This window comes from Ursus americanus, chromosome 8 (assembly GCF_024610735.1).
Source record: "Ursus americanus isolate L20-20 chromosome 8, mUrsAme1.1.p, whole genome shotgun sequence".
NCBI lineage: Eukaryota > Metazoa > Chordata > Mammalia > Carnivora > Ursidae > Ursus > Ursus americanus.
In genome coordinates, this window is record NC_142134.1 from 23,399,368 (window position 1) to 23,414,031 (window position 14,664).

The 14,664-nt window shown below is 35.2% G+C and overlaps 1 protein-coding gene across 5 annotated transcripts in view; it reads right to left on the reverse strand.

The window, feature by feature from the left end:
* The window catches only part of MRPL1 (mitochondrial ribosomal protein L1), an 87,397-nt gene that overhangs the window by 20,159 nt on the left and 52,574 nt on the right, over positions 1–14,664 (reverse strand). Inside the window, exon 8 of one of the 5 annotated variants that reach the window (XR_015725436.1) lies at positions 10,018–10,180. The exons of the other annotated variants lie outside the window; for them this stretch is intronic. The gene's annotated coding sequence lies outside the window, so the exon portion shown is untranslated. The remainder of the gene's footprint in view (positions 1–10,017; positions 10,181–14,664) is intronic. 5 annotated transcript variants of the gene reach the window in all.

Sequence of the window (14,664 nt, forward strand, 5' to 3'; positions counted from 1 at the left end):
GATTAGATTTCTTAACTGGATCAGATTGCACTTTTAATTATTGTCAGTCACTGGAATTATGAGATCTATCTAATGTGCCAGAAAAGGGAACAGAGAAAGGAAATCGTACACATGGCACAGCTAGAATCAGAGAACGAGAAAACCATTCCATGTTTGTAAACCACTAAATTCAGAGTTTTTAATAAAGAGTTACACATTTATACACAGAACTGTATTTCTGTACATATGAAAGACGTGAACTTACATTCACAGGAATGATGTATATAATGAGAGATACCAGAAACAGTCTAAATGCCCAAGAAAAGGAATATGGTTGAATAAATTATGATATATCTACATGACATGATATAGCTATTAAAATTATATCTTGCGGGGCACCTGGGTGGCACAGCGGTTAAGCGTGTGCCTTCAGCTCAGGGCGTGATCCTGGCGTTATGGGATCGGGCCCCACATCAGGCTCCTCCACTATGAGCCTGCTTCTTCCTCTCCCACTCCCCCTGCTTGTGTTCCCTCTCTCACTGGCTGTCTCTATCTCTGTCGAATAAATAAATAAAATCTTTAAAAAAAAATTCTATCTTGCAAGAATTTTAATAATTTGGAAAAGTATTCAAGAAACAGTATTTAAGGAAAAAGAGAATACAAAAGTTAATATATAGTATGATAGCGACTACATAAACAAAAAATACAAGCAGAGACAGAGCAGTAATGAAAAGTACTAAAATGTTACCAAAGGCAATCTTTGAATGAATTTTATATTCTTCTGCTATTTAATATTTTTCAAATATTTTATTATGCACTGTTAGTAAAAAAAAAATTAGTTACAGTTTAGCATTTAAAATTACAAAACCAGTCCTTTATGATGCTACAAATTACAAGGCATACTTTACTTCTTAATGTTTTTTTGAAATGAGACTCATTCATAGCGGTAATAGAGGAAAGAGCAAAACCCCCACCCTCACCACTACCACAGCTGCAACAGGCTAATTATGTTGTTACAGCTTAGATATTTTTAATTGTATTTTCAAGATTAAAAGGCAGTTACATTGGCCTTTTTTAGGTGTACAGTTCCATGAATTTTAACTCACACATATATTTGAGGAACCACCACCATAATACATGATAAACAACCAAAACAACTTCATCTGATCTCTCTTAGCCACTCCTAACCCCTGCAACCCTGGTGTCACTATCACATTATCTTCTCAAAAATGTCATATAAATGGAGTAACAGTATGCAATCTCTGTGTTTTCCTCTGTAATTTTTTAGAAGTGTGGTAGGTAAAATATACATAGCATAAAATTTACCATTTTAACTGTTTTGAAGTATGTGGCTCAGTGGCATTCAGTACGTATTCACTGTTGTGCAACTCTCAACACCATCCACCTCCAGAACTTTTTCCATCTTCCTCATCTAAAACCATACCCCCTGAACGCTAATTCTCCATTCTCCCCTTCCCCCAGCCCCTGGCAACCACCATCCTACTGTCTCTATGAATATGACTGCTCTAGGTACCTCAAGCAAGTGGAATCAGAATATTTATCTTTTGTCAACTGGTTTACTTCACTTAGCTTAATGTCTTCAAGGTTCATACATACATATAGCATGTATCAGAATTTCCTTCCTTTTTAAGACAATAATATTCCATTGCACATACAGGTACACCTCATTTTCTTGAGTTTCACTTTATTTTCTTCACAGATATTGCATTTTTCGCTAATTGCAGGTTTGTGGCAACCTTCTGTCCAACAAGTCTACTGGCAACATTTTCCCAACAGCATTTGCTCAATTCATATCTGTCATATTTTGGTAATTTTCACAATATTTCAAACTTTTTCACTATTATATTTGTTATGGAGTCGACTGATACAACAAACTTCACTGCTGACAGATTTTAAGGAATTTCCACAGCCACCTCACCGTTAGCAACCACTGCCCTGATCAGTCAGCAGCCATCACCCACAAAGGCAAGACCCTCTAACAGCAAAAAGATTACAACTCACTGAAAGCTCAGATGATGGTTAGGATTTCTTGCAATAATGTAATTCTTAATTAAGGTATGTACATTCTTCTTTTAGACATAATGCTATTTCACACTTTAACAGACTACAGTATAGTATAAATGTAACGTTTATATGCAGTAGGAAACCAAAAAATTCATTTGACCCACTTGACTGCAGTATTTACTTTATTGCAGTGGTCTAGAACTGAACCTGCAGTATCTCCAAAGTACACCTGAGTACACATTTTGTTTATCCATTCATCTGTCATGGACACTTGGGTTACTTCCACTTTTTGGCTATTTGAATAATGCTGCTATGAAAATGGCTATACATACACCTGTTTGAGTTCCTGCTTTCAATTCTTTTGGGTACATTATCTATAACTAGAATCTATAGATATATGGTAATTCTATGTTTAGTTTTTTGAGGAACTGTCATGTTATTTCCCACAACTGCACCACTTTACATCCCCACTACCAATGCACAAGGGTCCCAATTTCTCTGTATCCTCGCCAACATTTCCTTCTTCTTTTTTTTTTTTTTTTATAATAGCCATCCCAATAAGTGTGAAGCAGTATCTCATTTTGGTTTTAATTTGCATTTGCCTGTTGGCTAATGACGCTAAGCCTCTTTTTGTGTCTTTATTGGCCATTTGTATATCTTATTTGAGAAATGTGTACTAAGATCCTTTGCTTATTTTTTGAATTATTTATCATTTTATTATTGAGATACAGTGGTCCCCACCTTATCAATGGGGGATATATTCCAAGACCCCCAGTGGATGCCTGAAACTGCAGATAGTACCAAACCTCTATATTATGTTTTCTCCTATATATACACATCTGTGATAAAGTTTAACTTATAAATTAGGCACAGTAAGAAATTAATAAGATAGAATAATTATAATATACTGTAATAAAAGTTATGTGAATGTGATCTCTCCCTCTTACTGTACTATGCTCACCCTTCTTGTGATGATGTGAGATGATAAAATGCCTAATGGTGGGGCACCTAGGTGGCTCAGTCAGTTAAGTGTCCAACTCTTGATTTCAGTTCAGGTCATGATCTCAGGGTTGTGAGATCAAGCCCTGAACCGGGCTCCACACTCAGTGGGGAGTTTACTTGAGATTCTCTCTCTCCCTCTCCCTTTGCTTCTCCCCACTGCCCACTGTCTCTTTCTCTCTCAAATAAATAAATCGTTTAAAGAATGCCTACATGGTGAGATGAAGTGAGGTGAGTGACACAGGCATTGTGACATAGCGTTAGACTGTTACTGACCTCCTGACAATGTGTCAGGAAGGCCATCTACTTCCAGAACGCAGTTGACTGTGGGCGACTGAAACTGTGGGAAGTGAAACCACAGACTGGGGTGGGGGGGGACCATTGTATAAGAGGTCTTCGTATATTCTAGATACAAGTCTCTTACCATATATATGATTTGTAGATATTTTCTGCCACTCTGTTGGTTGCCTTTTTACTGTGTTGATAGTGATCTTAGATGCACAAAAGTTTTAAATTTTGATGAAGTCCCATTTATCTCTTTTGTTGCCTGTGCTTTCGGTGTTAGTATGTGACCTTTTGAGACTACTTTCACTTGGGTTATAGAATGTAACCTTTTGAGATTCACTTAAGTTGTTCTATCAATAGTTCATACCCCTTTTTTTTATCACTGAGTAGTATTCCACTGTATGATATACCAGATGGGTTTTTTTAATCTATTCATATGTAGAAGGACAACTGAGTTTTTTCCAGCTTTGATGATTTCCAATGCAGTTCCTATAAACATGTGTTCAGATATTTGTGTGAATGTAAATTTTTATTTCACTTTAAATGTTTCAACTCTTGGGCACTTGGGTGGCTCAGTCAGTTAACCATCTGACTCTTGATCTCAGCTCAGTTCTTGATTTTAGGGTCATGAGTTCAAGCCCCATATTGGCCTTCCTCTCCTTCTGGGACACCAGTAAGAGGAAAATTAGATCTCTGTTATTGGTCCGTAGGACTAAGGCTTTCTCTTTTTTTTCCAATTTTTTGTCTTTGTTTTTCAGATTGGATAATTCCTATGATCTATCTTCGAGTTCTTTCTTTCCTCTGTCATCTCCATTAATTTCATCAAAATAATTTTTATGAGGTCCCTTTCCCAGGTTCCCCTCTCTCCTTGATCTTCCCAGTACCTTCTCATTTCCTAAGGCTCTCCTTTTGGAACGCTGGCCAGAAAGCTGGGGCTTTATATACCCTATTTTGCCATTTACTCTCTGTAACTGTTCCTACATTGGGGACCAACTGGCAGGACAGAGAAAAGAAGCAAAGATAGTGTGCCCCCCCTTGTGACCACAGATCCTCCAGTTGGAAAGGAAGGTTCCCCCTTCTCAAATTAAATTTAGATACCTGTACCCTTTCCTGCACCAACTGTCCCCACTAGGATCCATGATCTCTACTTCTCAAGCCTGAAGTAAAGGGCTTCTCCTGAAGCTCTCTCTGCCTGCACCAATGTCCACTTCCCAGTTTCAGACTATGGTGAGACCAGTTCATGTGACAACACAAGGAGAAAAATGGCAAACTCACCACCAGTAGTGAGTGGTGGCACTTCAAATTCTGGTCTTCCCTAATTTGCCTGCTATTGTTTACTTTTCAGAGTCTCCAAATTGCTACTCCATGCATTCTGTCCAGGTTTTATAATAGCTGCATTCAGTACAAGAGGCAAGTTGTCATGTGATTACACCATATCACCTGGAAGCAGATCTTCAGGCTTATGTGTTATGTTTTTATATTTTAGGGTTGGCAAATTTTTTTCTGCAAAGAACCAGATGGTAAATATTTTAGGCTTTTAAGGCCACATATGATTTTTGCTGCATATTCCTTTTTTTCCCCCATAAACCTTTAAAAGATCACTCTAAGCTCTCAAGTAGTACAAAAAACAGATTCACAGAGCCACTGTTTGCCAACTCCTGTATTAGAATACACTATTTGTCTCCAAATATATAAAAATTCATGCAAAAGACAAGTTGTAGTATGAGTTATGCTTGACATCACTTTAACAAATTCCTAACTTTCAGGACACCTGGGTGGCTCAGTCAGTTAAGCATCTGCCTTTGGCTCAGGTCATGATCTCAGGGTCCTGGGATCGAGCCCCATGTCGGGCTCCCTGCTCAGTAAGGAGAGTGCTTGTCCCTCTCCCTCTGACCTTCCCTGCCCTGCTCGTGCTCTCTCTCTTTCTCAAATAAATAAGTAAAATCTTTAGAAAGAAATTCCTAATTTTACCAAAATCTAAATGGGGGAAGGAGGGTGCTCTCAGGCAATAGCAGCTTTCATCATTGCTTATGCGAAAGTTATTCAGAAAATGCTTAATTTTTTGTTTCTATTTAATAATTCATAATAGGGTCTTATTGGTATTTTACTGTTTACTATATATACTATATTAGTGAATGTTGTTTGTTTGAAAGTAACACTGATGAAACTCACAAGTAATCATCTTTCAGATCCATTCAATTTCCTCTCCCAGCATTTGGATAAAAACAGATTGCAATAAAAGCTATCAAACTTATCACTATTTCTTTGAAATAAAGTTAACACAAGAAAGCTGTGTGTGCAGTATACTGACAACTACTTATTAACAAATGGATTAACAAAGGAAAGCAAATCAGTGTACTCCCCTTTTACATGTTATGACACACTCATATTTTTCATCATGTTATTCTATTAATCAATGACCACACTACATTATTGAGTTAATGCAATGAATTAAAAAGAAAAGTTAGCGGTTTTTTCCAAATGGTATGGTTTTTCTTATGCTATTATTTATATCTGATAGAAGAGGAAAGTCACACCTTCAATTCCCAAAAGTTCTGGGAAATTATCCTCTACTTTCATGACAACATAGGTAAGAAAATTGGAAATGATGATAAACGATTCTTGACCTAATACTTTTACTGGTAATAACACTGATGAATATCCATTCAAGGGATGTAACATAACCTACTACAAGGATTATTCATCCCATTTAAATACACATCTCTCACAATAAAGTATCAAGCAGAATGCTGGCACATATTGGGTTGTGGATAAATATTAGTTTCTCTCTCCTCTTTGCTTAGCCCCATACTCTTGAAGATCTAAGATCTACCATCAATCTACTTCCTTCTTTTTTAATGAGAACTAACAAGTACAGAATTTGACTTTTACATTCTACAGTTTATTTTCTTCTCTTTATAATTCCCTTACCTATGAGACGGCATACTGTAGTATACCAAAAATAATGCAACAAATGAAAAGTTAATTATCAACTGGAAGGAATGGAGGAAAAGGAGGAGCGGAAGTGGCAGTGAGCTATGAGCCAATGCGCTACCACCTTTAACCAACTATTGTTTGTATCTAACTGCTTTAAGCAATATTCTTTGCTTGCCAATTGCACAACTTATGAGCCTCGTTGCTTTAAAATAATAAGCCTTCAATTTCCACGTACTATATTGTCCACATCTTGTTGAACTGAACTTCAACACATCCACTTTTCCTGTTGTAACATGTTCGCTAAAACTGGAGGCTCTGATATCAACACAAGATTTTACTATGTTTATATTCCCTTACCCTGAACTTGTTTATTTTTGTTACAATATACTTCAGCTTTTATCAGCTGCCAGGTTAACTATATTTCTTGCTGCAAAACAATTCACTATTACATAAGCAAAGCATAGTGATACAAGCCTATGAATGAACCATGTCTACAACTTTAAAAAGGAGAAAAAAAGCACATCAAAGAAACTGCATTTAAATTAATTGTGTCAAAGATCCAAGTATTTTTGAAAGCTGAACAAGAAACACTAGTTAAATCAGGTCTTGACATGATTTGGTATAAATGTAAATCTGAGCTGTCTTACCCTGTTTTTTCCCTTTTAGAAAATGAGCATAATTCTTATTTGCTGATACCTTTATCATTTACAAGTCTTCAAAATCTGGTTATTTATATGACTATAAAAGGGCTATAGCTGTTTTTCTTTAATGCTATGATAACTGCTCATGTCAAAGCCAGTCTATTACATAATGCATATTTTAAAAATATTCTTCAAAATTTCAATCCTATTTAGTGAAGTTTTTACAAGTCTCTTCATTCCAAATCATTCAAGATTTTATGTTCTAATTATCCAAAGGATACAAACACAGTGATTTGAAGGGGTACATATTAATAAATTAAAAGACTAGAAACAGTTTCTAAACTGAAACAGAACAAATGGCACACATATTTTTAAAGTATATAGTTGCTTTAGAATACTCTTTTTTATTTACTTGGTTTTATAGTATACTACTGGTATCTTGTCCTGTAATATAAGAAAATAAATAGGAAGAGTAGGACTCCAGTCACTCACAGGAGGAATCAATATTTCATAATAAATTTACTGATGCCACTAATCTGGAAATTAGTAATAATTCACAGACCGTCAAATACGCTTTTAAAAAGTTTATAATGTAACATATGAATAATATAAGATTACAGGAAAACATTTAAACATCTTTTGAGAATAAACTTTTATATTAAAAACATTTTTAAATAGATGTTTGTGATTTATTAATGATATAGCATTATTAACTCAGGTAGCATCTACCAGGCAACATTCCGTGATTAGATACCCTATGTAATCAAAGTTAATTAACTTGAATGCTATTGAAAAACTCTTCTGTGGTATTCACTTCCCACGAATTCATACTAATTTTCCCATAAATTTAATTATATTTTCGTCTTTCCAATATGTAGGTGGACAAAGAGGGAGGGATGAGTAGAAAAGAAAGTAAAAAAAAGAAAAGCAAAAAGTAGAGGAAGAAAATAGAAAAGAAAAACTTCAAAGAGCTATTAAAAGATGGGGCGCCTGGGTGGCTCAGTCGTTAAGAATCTGCCTTCGGTTCAGGGCGTGATCCTGGCGTTATGGGATCGAGCCCCACATCAGGCTCCTCTGCTGGAAGCCTGCTTCTTCCTCTCCCACTCCCCCTGCTTGTGTTCCCTCTCTCACTGGCTGTCTCTCTCTCTGTCAAATAAATAAATAAAATCTTAAAAAAAAAAAAACCAAAGAGCTATTAAAAAAGAAAAAAAAAAGGAAAGCGAAAGAGGGGAAGAAGAAAGAAGGGAAAGGGGAACCTGAAAACAAACACTACTACTGTTGCTGCTGCTGCTGCTGCTGTTGTTGTTATTATTGTTATTATTACTGAGCCAAGCCTCATCTAATCCCCCTCCTGCCATCATCATTATTATTATTATTATTATTATTATTATTATTATTATTATTATTATTACTGAACCAAGCCTCATCTAATTCCCTCCTGCCAGAGTTCTGAAAGCCAAATCAGGGGAGGGAGGGACAAGTGATAAGGGAAAGATTTCTCAGCATTCAGTATACACAGATTCACTTATTCTTCATTTTCAATTTTCTCAACTCCCAAACTCCCCCAGGTTAGAAACTCTCTGTTTTAATCTTTCCACCCACCTGCCAGCATGGGAAAGGGCAGTTACCCAGTGTCATGAAGTATTTAAGAATCTTCAACAGTTTTAAATAACGTTCCCTATTTCAGAGGGTTTTTGTCCCATCCCCAGACATACCACTAACACCCAGTTTCAGAGGTATCTAGAGGGAGATCCTGTGCCTTGTGCAAGATCCTGAAATGTAGACTAATTTTTTGGCTTTCTCCATTGCTTAGATTTGGTATTTTCTAATCAGTTATCACTGCAATGTTCAATATACTATCTTGACCTGGAAGCCTCACAATACATGTTATTTTCAAATGTCACTGTTATACTTGAAAAAAAGAATACCAATCTTACACCACAGGCCATAATGAAAGACTCCAGAAATTTTTAAAAGTAGAAACTACAAACAGTGCATTCTTCAACAATAAGGCAAACTAGAATATAACTAAAACTTAAACAAGTCAAAAAAGTTTCCTGATATTTTTTAAAAAGGTTCCAAATTTTAAAAAACTGTGCCAAATAAGATTAAAAAGTACCATGTCACATTATTTAAAAAATAATGACAAGAAAGCTAAATATCAAGACATATAATGAAAGGCAAATTCACAGATTTAAACTCTTTGGAATCTAAGAAACAAAGCAGATGAACATAGAGAAAGGTGGAAAAAAAGAGAGGGAAGCAAACCATAAGACATTCTTAATTATAGAGAACAAACTGAGGGTTGCTGGAGGTGGTGGGTAGGGGTAAGGGCTAAACGAGTGATGGCTATTGAGGAGGGCACTTGTTGGGATGAGCACTGGGTGTTATATGTAAGTGATGAATCACTGAATTCTACTCCTGAAATCAATACTATCCTATATGTTAAACAACTAGAATTTAAATAAAAACCTGAAACAAACAAACAAAAAAAGAACAAATCTGATATAAAACTTAGAAAATTAGAAAACCAACAACAGCAAAAATCTTAGGGTAACAGGATAAAGAAAAAGAGCAAATCAATAAATTATATATAGAAAAAGGTACCAAAAAACAAATTACAAAAGCCGTACTAAAAAAATAAAACTACTTTGAAAAACACGTACAGGAGAATGTTCTTCTGTGCTTCAGAAAATAAAAAAGGTATCTATTACTTTCTCTAAGCAAACTACTTTTACTAGTTCTTCTAAGCAAATGTGGCAAAATTAGTGAATCTAAGTGATGAGAATATAGTATATAGGTGTTTTCACTGCACTATTCTTTCAACTTTTCTATTCATTTAAAATTTTTCAGAATAAAAAAACTGAAGAAAATAAGCAGACATTGAGGACATTTATAAATAGGAGCTTAACTAGAGGTAAGAATTTATAAAGCAATAAATTCCAAGAAAATGTGTGGTATTTAATTTCTTTACTTTCTTACCAGAAACATAATGAATATGGTTTAAGTGCAATTCAGATTTTCTTTTCTAAAGTGCTATGAATCCAGGACCCCATTGTTCTAAGAGAAAATGAAGATAAAACATCAAGATTCCTAATTTTATGGTTTTTCAGAAAATACTATAATGAAAAGTCATTTTAAAAATCCTCACTTTAGGGGCGCCTGGGTAGCGCAGTCCTTAAAGCGTCTGCCTTCGGCTCAGGGCGTGATCCTGGCGATCCGGGATCGAGTCCCACATCAGGCTCCTCCGCTGGGAGCCTGCTTCTTCCTCTCCCACTCCCCCTGCTGTGTTCCCTCTCTCGCTGGCTGTCTCTCTGTCACATAAATAAATAAAATCTTAAAAAAAAAAAAAAAATAAAATAAAATAAAATAAAATAAAATAAAATAAAATAAAATAAAAATCCTCACTTTATGTACATTATACTTGAATTCCTTCGAAGTGAAAAATTAAAACAGAAACCGTTGACTGGAAATATAGCAGGTCTTCACTAACCATTTTCCAAAGGCCAAACACTTTATTTATAAAGTGTGGAAAATTCTGACAAGTTGCTGTGCTAACAGCAAAACACTTAATAAAGGAAACAAGACTATTAAAAAAATTATCTGAAATTAAGTAGATTCACAGTACATTGCACACTTTAAAAGGTCCAGCGTGCATTACAATGCAAATCTATGTCTTTATCCTCAAACTTTATCCAACTTTGTTAATCACAAAAGATTTTTCAATTAGAACTGATTTGAAAATCAAAGCCTAAAATCCATGGAAACTACAATGAGGACTTCTACATATGTGAGATTCTAATAAACTGGATTCAGACATAAAACTTAGCTTAGTTGAGGGGGCCAGGTTAAAAAAAAAAAAAGTTAGCTTAGTTGTTAGTTGAAAACATACATACAGAAACATGGGGCTGATTTATAGGCTCTGTAAGGCGTATATATAACAGGCCACGAGAGTAATATAATTTATTATGGTTTTAAATACTATGCTAGGCTAAATACACCAAGTAAGCACACTGCAAATTTTCCTTTAAACTACAGCGCATGTCCTCAGTTCCGGATAAATGCTTCCTACTTCAAGTCTTAATGTACCATATTTTATAGCTCTAGTAATTTTTTCCTAATGAAAAGTTCTGTCCCTTAATCTCCACCATTCTCAGCAACTACATTACCACACCTGTTTTTGAAATATGTGAGGCAGTCAACATCAACCAAAGTGAAAGGAGACAAAGAGAGACATTTTAGTATTTGACAAATATAAAAGTATTATGTGTATCTCTGTAAAATGGGAAATCCCATATTAATAGAAAATTAGAACTTTTACCTTATAAAAAAGGAAAACAATAAGAAATAAAGGAAAATAATAAGAAAGGCAACCAACAATGCAGCTGCTCTATAATTACACTTAGAAGTCCGAAAAAATGTAGGCTGGAGGCCAAGTATCTTAAATCACACAAGAAATCTATCAGTGAGAAAAAAAACAAGGCATGTTCTGAAAGCCTCACAGCTAACATAAAATGAATTTGTGGTATGTTATAAAATACTAATGGGCACCCTTTGAAAATTACTTCAAAGTCTTTATTCTGGCAGGTTTATGCTATAATATCTGGACATAGTTTCATTTTCTTGTTTAATATCAAAATATACACCTGGCTAAGCATTTCTACGAATAAAGGAGAGGATTCTTAATTCCCTCATTCTGAGAAATTCCAGGAATTAAAATTTTCACTTTCAATATTACTCCATTAGTACTGTTTGAAAAGTTTGGTATAAATCAAATTTTTATAAAACATCGATTCACTATATATACATTTAAAATGTCTTTATTTCTAACTGATCTTCAATTGACAGTAGCTTTTGTTATTCATACATCTGTATATTCATTCCTTCAACAATTACTTATTGAGCACCTACTATTTATTCTAAGAACTAGAGATAGAGCAATAAACAAAATGAACAAAAATGCCTTTTATTTTTTTATTCTTTCAGGTTTCTTGGCTCCTCCTCAGCTGTGCCAAAGCCTGAATCGTTCCTCAAGTCCAGCCGGTTTTCTTTTAAATAAAGTTTTTCTGGACTCACGGCCACTCAGCTAGCACAGATTTTCAGCTAAGCCAATTGCATAAGCTCTGAACCATGGTATGGGGGCAGACGTGAGGAGGTCAATGGTTCACATGCTTGAAAGAAAGCTAGCTGCTTGCTCTCCACCCCCTTCTTGCCTCCTTTACACAGGCTACAAATCAGACATGGTACCAGCAAGATTCAGCCACACAGAATAAAACACCCTAGGAGATGATAAAAAATAAAAGGGTCAGGGGGAAGAACCTTGACCCCTGGATGACTCTGGAGCAGAATAGCCCTAAATTGCCCACTAGCTCAAACTTGGGAGAAAAATAACTTTCTACCATGGTTAAGACACTGTTATGTGGTCCCTTTAAAACAGCTAAACTAATATAGATGTGCAGGAGTCCACTCATCATTTTGTGTATTATTTTAAAATATGAATAATGACCCTTAATTTACCTGGTATGTATTTTCAGACTCCTCATAGAAGCCATCCTTGATCTACTCCATGCCATGATTACATTAATCACTGCTTCTTTCGTGCAACTTCTTCATATTTTACATGTATCTCTATTATTACACTTATCACACTCTACTATACTTTATTTCCATATTTATCTCACTATTAGATGAATCTTTCTTAAGAAAAAAGGTCTTATTCTTTTTTGTATTACACTATGTCTGGCACAGAGTACTTAATATTTATTAAATAAAACACATTAAATTGATTGGTTTTTTGTTTTGTTTTTTCTTTTCTTTTTTTTTTTTTGGTTAGGTTATAAATGAACTACTAATTTTTCCTATTCAAAGAATAAAGTTTAAGAAAAATCAATAAATGAAGATATTTTTTATATAGGATGCAGTGAAAATCTCTAATACATTATGGCTCAAAAAAAAACATTGGGTAGAAAAGGCCTTATTTTCAGTAATTAGCAGATCCCATGCAATCTCAGTGTATGTGAACACTTCAGTTTACAAGCACTTTCAGTGACCATAGTTCTTATCAATTTCATTTAGTAGGCACTAGTAAACAAAGCAACTCATGGTAGAGGTGAGTCAGACAGGGTCCACAGTAAAGGGAGTCACAGGAGCCCACACGGAAAAAAAAAGAGAGTGGTGGAGAATCATAGCAGGCCTAGAAATGTGAGAAATACAGAAGAATGGGGGGGGGGGGAACAGATGAGGAAACCCCGAATCTTAAGTAGAACAGAAGAAGACTGCAACCAAAGAAGAAAACAATGGTAATAATTTACCTTGGAATTTTTAAGCTATTAAAAGTACACACACACTCACACACACACCAGTAACGGATAAAATCAGTTATCAGTTATCACCAACAAACTGATAAAATGATTACATTTGACAATACCTAATTCTGGTGAGTATGTGAGGTACCATAACACAATACTGGATGAATTATAATATGAACATTTTAGAGAGCAATTTAGCGATACTTACAATAACATTTTTTCTTTTTTTTTTTTTTTTAAAGATTTTATTTATTTATTTGACAGAGAGAGAGGGAACACAGGTAGGGGGAGTGGGAAAGGAAGAAGCAGACTCCGAGCAGAGAAGCCTGATGTGGGGCTCGATCCCAGGACTCTGGGATCATGCCCTAAGCCGAAGGCAGATGCTTAACTACTGAGCCACCCATGCACCCCAATAACATTTTCAATATACATTCTATTTCTGGAAATTTGCCTTCGGGGTATACTTGAAAAAAACTGGCAATATGTATTTGTAAGACTGTCATTAAAATATTATTTGTAATAGCAAAAAACTGGACATGATCTAAATGTCCATCAACAGGAAATGATTATTATACATGCACACAAGGGAATACAACTCTACGCAACCATTAAAAAGAACAGAACAGATTTCTTTGCAGCTTTGAAGACATCCATGCTATTTTAAGCGGAAAAGAAAGGTATGAAACAGTGTGTGTGGCTTATCTTGTATGTGAGTGAATTTTTATAAAGGTGTTTATGTTATGCCTTAACATTTCTAGAAGGACAAACTATTTTTTTAAATGTATTTAGTTTAGGGGCGCCTGAATAGCTCAGTCAGTTGGGCTTCCAGCTCCTGATTCCAACTGAGGTCATGATCTCACGGAGATGGAGCCCCATGTTGGGCTCCACGCTCAGTAGAGTGTCTACTAGAGATTATCTCTCCCTCTCCTTCTGCCCCTCCCCATGCTCACATGCTCTCTCTAAAATAATAAATTTTTAAAAATCCATTTTAAAAAGTGCATTTATTTTTAGTAATCTCTACACCCAATGTGGGGCTTGAACTCATGACCCTGGGATCAAGAATTGGGTACTCTTCTGACTGAGCCAGCCAGGCACCCCAACAAAAAACTATTAATAACTTGTTCTAGGAGAAAACATTGCAGGGAGAGGGGCTTTAGTGTGTTCTTTTTGTAAACTGCTCGAATTTAACCAAGTGCATATATTAATTTGAAAATTTTAAAATGTCAGCAGAGTTATCTGGACAGGAAAATTATGACTATTATATTGTTTTCTATATTATAAACTCAGAGAAACTTTTAAAATTATCTAATTATTATCTGAAATTGAACTGCTATTTATTTATTTATTTTTATTATTATTATTTTTTTTAATGATTTTTTATTATATTATGTTAGTCACCATACAGTACATCCCCGGTTTCCGATGTAAGGCTCGATGATTCATTAGTTGTGTATAACACCCAGTGCACCATGCAATACGTGCCCTCCTTA